Source organism: Dreissena polymorpha, chromosome 2 (genome assembly GCF_020536995.1).
Source record: "Dreissena polymorpha isolate Duluth1 chromosome 2, UMN_Dpol_1.0, whole genome shotgun sequence".
Classification (NCBI taxonomy): Eukaryota; Metazoa; Mollusca; class Bivalvia; order Myida; family Dreissenidae; genus Dreissena; species Dreissena polymorpha.
Window position 1 is genome coordinate 63109558 of NC_068356.1, and position 10486 is coordinate 63120043.

Consider the following 10486-nt stretch of genomic DNA (forward strand, 5'->3'; position numbering starts at 1 on the left):
TGTAGCTAATAATGTATATCTAGTCAAGCTATACTTATACCGTCATTCAAATTAAGTTCTTAAAAAGGTTTGAATTAACATTGTATTTAACAACCCGCGTTTTTACTTTTATCGCATTTTGGTATTGTCTGTGTGGCGAACTTCAATATAGCGAGTTAGTTTTATTTATCAATTTATTAAGATACACGAATAACATGTATTAATGTACCTGTACAGGGCACGTTGTTACATAGTTCAATGTTCTGTGGTGGACCATCGCAATTTAGCCCAATGTATGACGGAAGAGGATTGTTACACCCCCGATCTCTTGTTCTCAGACCTCCACCTCAGACGTCAATAGTGTTTACATGCCGACCACCCACCATCTTGTAAAGAAATGTGTTTATATAAATCAGAAAATGCTAATACATGTAATTGTTATAGCATTTAAGCAAAAAAAAATTGAAGTAGGCACGAATATATTTATGTATGTCAATCGAAACACCTATGCTGTGTAATTATTTCGTAATTGTCTTCATACGTGAGTGTTACAATAAGTTATTTAAGAGTATGTTTAATACTCAACAGTTATGAAATGTAATCACTATTAAATTGTGCTTGCATTGACAGTTGCTTCAATTTCTTCACGGTTGTTATGTTTGATTAGGTACACTAATTCAATGAAAAATTGAAAATATTCTGAAATTAATGATCGTATTCAGTAAATGGATAGACATCATGCTTATCGATTATCAAGGTATCATTCTTCTTCCATATTTGACCAATGGAATGTTCAGGAGAAAATAGTTAGCATTGACGCTAAATGTACAGTTATACAATGTACGTAAACAAGAGACAAGTATACTTATGCATCCAGGCTCATAGCAAATCTGATCATCTCTGGAATCTCCATAGCAGTGGTCTCCACCTTTTGCAGGATATGGATTAGAACATGACCTGTCCCGTCTCTGCATTCCAACATCGCACGTGACTGAGCACGATCCCCATGGTGACCAGAGGCTCCAGCCACCGTGGACTGTTAACACGGAGATTACATAGTAAGAAATGTGTGGGCCTGTGTGTTTATACTATCCTGTATGTTTTTGTATTATTTATGTACATATTGACAATATACAATATTCATTCATAAACATGCATACATACATTTAGTTAAAGTGAATGCATTCCAACTATTTACAATTGTTACATAATGCATATTGCTGTCGGAAATGCACCAGTTGCGTGGTTGTACTATATATATATATAACTTGGCTCCCCAAACACGATCCATCAACGTGCCCTTATCTCATTCAATCGCTATTTTTCCCAGAACAAAAATCACTGGAGTAATAACTTTCGCAAAAACATTGAGCATTAATGTTGACATTATTTCGGGACATAGTCCGCCTATAATTAAATTGTTCATCAACACATGGAGCGACTCTAAAATGAAATTACCATAAAAAACGTTCTAAGTGTTTGGCACAACATTATTTTATTCCAAAATTATATAAAGAAATCGTTAGAAAACTTTTTTTAACAAACTGATTCAATTATTCGATTTTCTTGTCCCGTACGCATCGAAATATAACGGCATTGATATGCCATGCCATGATTCCACATACTACGCAAACCGTTAACATTTCATAGACAGTAGGATAAATGTAACATATATTTAATGTGAACATTCCATCTTTGAGAATATCTCTCTTAGTATACAAAAAACAGTTCCATTTTGTGTGTGCATTTTCTGTGCGGCATAATTGAGTAACAGACATAGTAAACTACAAGCTCCCTTTTTTCAAAGACTAAGGCCACAACAAATTGATCAAATGTTCGATGGATTCGCCGCACCTAAAAATCTTAAAACTAAATAAAAATGTTTTTATTTTTATTTTGCGCCCGCAGCATAAAATTGCTGCGCACCTATTTATTAAATGATTTAGTGCTATTTAGCCTACGTATTTTACGACATAGAGTGTTATAACGCTATTCGTTATTAGATTGGTTTATGGTAAAAAACAAATGGCAGCGTTCGTCTGTCTTGTCATGTCGGCAAAAGACACAAATGGAAATATTACTTTTTCCCCAGGGCAATGAGTCATTTCATTATAGATGATTTGAGTTATTTTATAATTTCAACCGCATCTACATCAGGATGTGAAATGTCGCCGGTATGCCTTCGATTGTTAAAAATCTGCAATAAACTTGTTGGTATTGATTAAGTTAAAATATTAAAAATTAACATGCAAAGAAGTGTCGTCGTTGAACTGGATAAAAAATGTCGAGTATAATATAAATTGTACGAGCCACCTTATATCTACTAGTTCAAACTGTTGATGGCTAAGTGCAAGGTGTACATTATGCCCTCAAAACATGAATTTAACATAAGTAAGAAAGTGAAGAAACTTTCTGGACTTAAACAACTTAACTGGCATTTGATTGACTTTTTTTATATTAAAATACAAACCTTTAACTACCTATTTCTTATTTTTCTTTCATTAGAAAGTTATGGGGTTTTTTTTACTTTACAAAACTTCAACTTCTCATTTCGAATTTTAACAGTGCTAAAATAACAAATGTAATGCATCGAGTATTGTATAATACCATAACCTATGACAGGGATTTCAATTGAAGCAGAATCCTGCTTTTTGATGCAAGCATTTTGCAATTTTGTCACTTTTGACTTATGGAAATCATCTTCCATGCATCATTTTGATGCAAATGTTACCATGAAACTTAAATGAAATGTATGTTTTATTATACAAAAAGTAGGTTTTTATTGATGCAAGATATACTAAAAGGTATACAAAACAATTTTTGTAGAGCAATCAACTAATATATATAAACAATATATATAGATTTCAGTATTTTGACCCCTGAAAATTTCAAGCACAGGGTCATTTGACTCCTGGTTTTCAACAACTATTGAAATCTATGCTATGATATTTAGAACTAATACAAATTCGAGATATTTCGTATCAGTGTTTTTTTGCCCCAAATTACAGACTCTTATAGGCTGTGTCCAATTGAAACTTGTAAAAAAAGGCTGGTTCTCAAAAAGTAACTTTCTTTTTAAAGTCTCGCCAAAATTTCAAAAAAACAAGTCAATTGTTTTTAAATAAATTCAATTGGTTTATTGAGTTTCTCATACAGCAGTTTAATGCCCTAGCACTTTATAATATATATTTTAGAAAGCAGTTAAACATTCACTGATTAACAGTTGGTATACTGTTATCAATAATCGTAATAATAATGAATCAATATTCCCAATTTCATGGTGTATCGCAAATTATCCCCAATTAAAAAGGCACAGGCTGTAAAATATGACGCGAAGAAAAATCACTGCTTATGCTTGATATTTATTTTATTATTTATTGTGTCATGTTATTAAACCATCATTGACAGAAAACTGAGCTCCTTATATAACTTTGATAATGAAAACCATGTACCATGTTATACTTAAGTAATCACTACCTGGTGTGAGAAAGCAGAACAGCTATTAGATAATTTTTTAAATTTATTTTTACAAACATTTGAAACTTAAACTCAATTATTACTTCTAAATGACTTTGTACTGGTATTTTGCAGATATCATGCATTTATTTGGCAAAATATATCAATTTACATAGACAATATATGTATGTGTTATTTTTCGCTTTTCGCACGCCTGTTATTTAACAAAAAATATAATAAAAATAAATTTATTTTTATTTCGCTCGCTCGCTCCGATTTTTGGGAAGAAAAAATCGGTAGAACCAATCATCAATTTGTTGTCGCCTAACGCATGTTTTAAGAAAATCTGTCTTAAGTCACTTACTGATTTCAAATATTCCCATAACTTGTTCATGTTAATATTGTTTTACAAATAATATTTATATTGTTATTTTCATCAATACTTGTCCAACAAGTCATCCTAGGTGCCAAACTTTGGAATAGTTTACCGATATATTGGTCAGAAAATTCCAAATGGAAGTTGTTTATATGCCATCTAGAACCATCGAAGTTTAGTGATTGATCACACCAGATATAAGTTCATTCAACTCATTCTTTAACATGATGACATCATCGGGCGTATTATCTTTTTAACCGTAAATAAATATGTTTGAATTGTCTTGTTATTCCTTCTTTAAGCAAGTTCATACTGTGATTTCTTGATATCTCTGGGATATTTGTGTGAATATATTAAAGGGGCCTTTTCACAGATTTTTGGCATTTTTTAACTTATTCATTTAATGCTTTATATTGATAAATGTAAACATTGGATCGTAAAAGCTTCAGTAAAAAATCAAGAATAAAATTTAAAAAAGGAAAGAACATTGCCCGGAGCAGGTTTCGAACCAGTGACCCCTGGAGTCCTGCCAGAGTCCTGAAGTAAACACGCTTTAGCCTACTGAGCTATTCCGCCAAGTACACATACTTGATGCATTTTATACCTTATATAAGCAATCTTCGTAGTTTCACAAAATTTAACAACAAAAACAGAACTCTCCAAATTATTCAATCGTTTCGCGTTGCAACGCTTTATAATTTTTAGGTTTTCAAATCGTCAAAAGATGCATATAATGGCTATATTAGACCATGGTAAATGTTCAGTATTACTGTTTCCTCACAAATATCATAACTAAAACAAAAATTTGCGAATCTGAAACCACTTTTTTCAATTTTGTCAATTTACCAAAGCGTGAAAAGATCCCTTTAAGTAAACTTATGGGTTATTGAAGTCATAATTTAAAAAATAAAGTTTAATTATTAAATCTAGTTATTTGTAATGAATATTAACCATTACAGTTGTTCGATGATTCAGCATAAAAACATTCCCGAATCCTTTATACGCGCGAAACAATAACTTTATATACATGTTTTGCAATCCTCCGGGCAGAGCTTTGAATAAAACCAGCATAGTTGGATAAAATTTCTGGCGTTATAACCAACCACGTGATGATAGCTGAGACACGTTTTAAATGTTTTCCAGATGTTAATTTTTACTCTTTTTTTAATTTAGGTACTTATTTGTTTTTATTTTATCTACCTAAACCTATACACTATTTTCAAATTATAAAAGAAAATAATACTTCTTTTCATAATATAATACGTTATAAAGTCCTTCTAAATATGAAGGATTTTCTTGTGATGGCAGAGGATGTATTTGAGAGCATGGGACGACAATTCTGCGTGGAGATTAATGTGTTGCAAAACGTCTTGTCGGGTAATATCACTTTTCATTTCAAGTGTAATATGCAGATAAATAAAACAATTGGCCTTGCGGAAGGACACATTTAAGGTCTTTTGATCAACCGGTGATTTATAGAAGTACAAAAGAGTTCCAACAAATGGGTGTCACCTCGTTTCCCTTTAATTTATATATTGCTTTTAATATGATAACAAAAATCAGATAAATATGATGCCGAAATCAGGAGAAAATGTCATATTTCTAAAACGGCGTACGACGCTAGCACACAAGATGTCCTCACATAAGTCGACAAAATGATAAGAAAGATGACTCCTTTCTTCCAGCGTGAGATGACAAACGCATTTGGGGTATCTTTACAAGCTATTAAGCGTAGAGTATAGCATTAACTGAATTAAAAGACATATGTACGAACGTATTTACAACCAGAAGTGACGTAATCGATCTTTTGGTTTGTATCTCTTTTTTCAAGAGTGTGCAACTTCACAAAGTGTATTATCACAGAGGAATGTTTTGATATGAGTGATAGTTATGAAATGCGGCGAGTTTGTTACGTTCAAAGCGGTGAAACCGGCATGCACAAATTAACATTCGTCAAATAATACGCTCTTTCTTCAGGTTTCATGGTGTTAGTAAGCGTTTAATTTTACGGAGAGACATCAGTCAGAAAAGTTCGTTAGGCTTTAACAGTAAATACAGATTATAATCTTAACTGTTGTTGTTTCCTAGCCATTTCTGAAAAAAAAGTTATTTCTTCGCAACCATTTATGAAGAAAGACGTATCAAAGATGTTTCCAGTTCTAGACATAAGGGGGTCTTCGATCGAAATTCCATCTGAAACGTGTTTTTCATTACCAAGAGACTTGCGACGTGTATAACGTCATCTAAATTGTCAATATTATATTGTCTAAGACTTTTGAATCACAAGTATGCTCAAATGATTATTCCAGAAAAGGCATTCGTTTACCCTTCCATTGCTTGAAAAAAGGCCGTAGAACTATTTGGAGAAGTCTAAGATTAACCGGACACTTTTGAGCTAAACATAGCGTAGTTGTACTAAGACCTGCTACAGCCATTGATTCAAGATCTAACATATGTTACAAATAACACAACTTTCGTGCTCTGTTGTTTTTATCCATATACGATTGTTCTCTTAATTCCATAGCAATTCATGCATTTGTTTACGCACTCATTTATTGTTTTGTTTTCACCGATAACATATTACCTGTCAGAATATGACCAAAATGTCGAATAACAAATAAAGTTATACACGATTATTAAATCATCTTGTAGCTGAACTTGTTTGGAATAGGTTAAATAAGCAATAATTTTAACCAGGAGCTCACTTAGCCAAAATAACACATACCTGGGCATGGATCTAGGGTACAAGTTTGACTTTCGGTTCCTATTCCCACACAATCTATGCCGCCGTTTTGAGGCGCAGGATCTGAGCAAGTTTGATGACGTGTCTGTGTTCCATTTGCGCACGTGACATCACATCTGCTCCATGATGACCACCAGTTCCAATTAGCATCGACTTTTATAAAAAAAAATCATTGAATATAAACGTAAACATTGGAATTCGATAGTTGATTCAGTATGATATATGTATATTAATGTACAGTGAAATTCAATTATCAAAAGTAGTTTATTTAAGTTAGTTTAATAAGACATGTCGTTAAAACACTGCAATGAAGACACAGCTATTTTGAAATTGTATTTTAGAATTACGTTAAACTAATTAAAACATCGCAATAGACATAGTATTGTGTATAGCAAATATATTGTATAATTTACAAACCTACGTTACAGAGGTTGCAGAGCCTTGGACAAACCAGCTTAGCCTTCTGAATGTCTGCACACACATTGAATAAGATGTGAATCTTGGCACAGTCCACAGATTGGTCGTCAGTACAGGTTGCCGCTATTATTAAGGACAATGTTCATGTGCTATTTACAAATTCAGTCCATTATTATATTGAATCCAAGTCTATTGTAGCAAGTAAACGTCTTCAATACTATGTTTAAAAATAACTGCAATACAGATTAATTATTCACAATAATATCAAAGAGGAAATACAAATTATAATTATGATGAGACTTAAGACATCTTAATGAAAACATACTGGTGGTAGATTATGTACACGATAAAGTCATCGATGAATCATTTCTTATCTGACACCGACACAAAGTTTCATGACAGTCTTCAGCCAAGTATAATGCATACATAACATCGTTTTTAGAATGACCTTAAATAGGTTTTGCAATGACAGGTGGTATTATTACACCCGTTGTTGGACTGCTTTGTACGTTGTCAATTGATAGTTAACGAATTCTTTGTCGAAATGAATATTCGCGAGAATATTTATCTGTATTCGTATGATGTTGAATGTTTGTAGTGTTAGTCTGATAACGCTCAATTTCGCTCAATCGTACGTACGCCACGGATGGTTACATAGAGCCTTGTTGCACAGGGGGGTAGCGCAACATTCGTGGCAGGCTACACCACGTTTGAAAGACGACGATTCAGCATTAGCAACAGATCTTCCAACCAAAGCACCTGATGAGCTCAGTGGGTTACAGTGCTGTCAATAAAATTCAAATGTAAGAGTGAAATTTAATTGCATCAGCAAGGGATCTTCATAACTAAAAGGGCATGAAAGGCTGGTCTGCATAAATTAATATATTGATTTCGAAAAAAATATGTAAACGTCATTTTTACTAAAATTATGTGCGACAAGCATTTTGTAGCTGAAGATCCATTTCATACAATGCCTACTAATATTCAAACCAACTACGCTTACAATATTATCTTTGGACGTTAACGTGTACGTCCGTTCAGTATAAGTCAGCGTAGTTGAACCCATGAAGCACGCCTGAATAAGAAATTATGGAAATGTTGCAAGAAGTACAATGCATATTTAATTAAAAAAATAGTAATATAAAGAGAAAAATTAACAATACAATTGTATACAGCGATTGTAATATATTTCAATATTAATTGCACAGAATATTGTAGAATCCACAACATTTATTGGTAAAAAGTTGAAAATATAGACAGGTATGAACAATACCTCATTGGTAGCGCAAGTGACCGTTTTGGTTGCATGTGTTTAAATCGGTCGCATTGTGGCAGTCGTAACATTGAAAAGCGGCTAGGTGAAATAAATATGGCTATCATATCATAGTTAAGTTCAATAAGTTCGCATGCGTATGAGTATAATTCCGTAATATAGTATACGTATGTATGCCGATTAAATCATATTAAAAATATGCGAATGTTAAATAATCATTTTACCCTACAATCAATACGTTTACGAATAAATAAATATGCTACAAATACTCGGTTGAAGGTTTCAATGAGCAAGGGTAAATTGGAATTCGTTAATGTCTATCGAATGCACTGAATTAAATAAAATATTCTTATTTTTAGTTCAGTTGTCCCTATGACGGTGTTATATGGAAACAGGAAAGATTGAATATATACTACAGTAATGAATATATACTACAGTAATAATCAGTATTAAAAGAACAGAATTACAGAAAAAATTTCGACTAAACATTCGAAACAAACATGAATTTGATTAAACCCTCTTAACATAAATCAGACAAACAGATTAGAGCATGTTTTTGCAAGACGTCATTTTGCATGTACATATATTGTATGACAAACACTGACTTATTTGTTAAACATTAGATATTAAAAAGTTTTATTATTATTTTATGCGATATTATTGTTTAGCTCAAACAATGTCGTTTCTTGCGTTGAAAAGTTCAAATAGTCCAAGCATTTCTAAAAACATTATTGGACTGCTTTGATTGTTCTATAACATGAAATTAATTATGCGTAGTGATTTGTTTTAACAAATCAATATGAAACTTGTAAATTAAAGCACTAAAAAGACTAATCATTGAAATATACTGTTATACACAAATCAGAGGTCGCTGTCTAGCATTTCGGTCAATGATGAGAATACGTATATGCCCATTTAAAAATTGCTGCAAGTACAGCCAAGCAAATATCTGAAATAAAATGCTCATTATGTTGAACTAATTGTATATGTAAAAAGATTAAAGTGTCATACATGGGGAATCGAACGGTCTAATCCAAAATCAAAATATGCGTTTTGATATGACAGTTCAGCCATTTAAACAGGTAAATGTAGTCCGCATGCATTCAAAGCACGTTATGGCAAGCGGTTCGAAGCATAATCCCAAGAAACTAGCTTTTTACTGAGAACCAAGAACTTATGATCCCAAATAAATATTGTGTTCTCATTACAACTAAGGATATCCGAAAAAACGACGCGAAATGCTGTCGAGAACCTAGGTTCTTGTCAAAAACTTGGATATAAAACGGGAACTTTGGTTCTCGCAGAATGTTTTGGCTTTATTATCTGATAAATTAAGTTCTAGATTTGAAAACCTAGGTTTTCGTGAATTGTGTGTTTTTATAAAAATTCGTTAAATGTCTGACTGAAAACCTGGGTTCTGAAATGATAACTTAGGTTCTCATGAGAACCTAAGTTATATGTGTGTATGTGCGTCGTCTCGTTGAGAAAATGGGTTCTCGAATGTAAACAAAGGTTTTCAAATGATATCACAGGTTTCTGAATGTATGTTTAGCGTCTGCGAGCCAAAACAGCTACTAACCTCCAGTTAAAAGGGATATTGTGTTATAATATCTGGTTTTAATAAGTAGCATTTCGCCTGGTTAAGGAAACATTTTTGCCGCGGTATTTTGAAATCAGTTCATATATAAGAAAACATATAGTTCGAACCTTATCTGAATTATAAATTAACATGATTGAACTCCACTTAAATGTTGCTGTTGTGCTTTTTCATGAGCGACAAACCGTCTGACAAAAAATAACATTTGTGCACAGTTATTTTAAAATACTTTAAGACATGAGGCTCGAAAATGCCAAATTTTTAAATTACAAATCATGAAGACCTTTGAAGTTATCGTCGGACAAGCTATAATCTGCAATATGTTAAAACATACGATCACAAATTCCACCGAAGGGGCACGATCCATTGTCAGTCTAAGGTTTATACATTTAGTTTTAAAGCCTTCTCATATAAAAAGGTGTTCTCACGCGTTACAATACTTGTGTCAACAATTTATAGAGTTTCACTGTATGTGTGTACTGTTCTGTTGCGTTTGTATGATTTCGTATTACTGGTACGTATTTGACGATGAGGTTTACATGCTGAAGTCGTAAATAAATCTGATGCTCTGTTTCATTAAGAAGTTTTTCTATACTGAATATTTAAAACTGTATTGATTTTCCAGAAAACGAAACATAACTACAA

At 32.6% G+C, this 10486-nt stretch overlaps 1 long non-coding RNA gene across 1 annotated transcript; it reads right to left on the minus strand.

The window, feature by feature from the left end:
- Positions 1 to 746: 746 nt before the first annotated feature.
- LOC127867330 (uncharacterized) lies at positions 747 to 7749 on the minus strand. Its single transcript, XR_008043442.1, has 3 exons — positions 6972 to 7749; positions 6537 to 6707; positions 747 to 1015 (listed from the first exon to the last, which is right to left on the minus strand). It is a non-coding gene; the product is annotated as an uncharacterized LOC127867330 (long non-coding RNA).
- Between the last annotated feature and the right edge of the window lie 2737 nt (positions 7750 to 10486).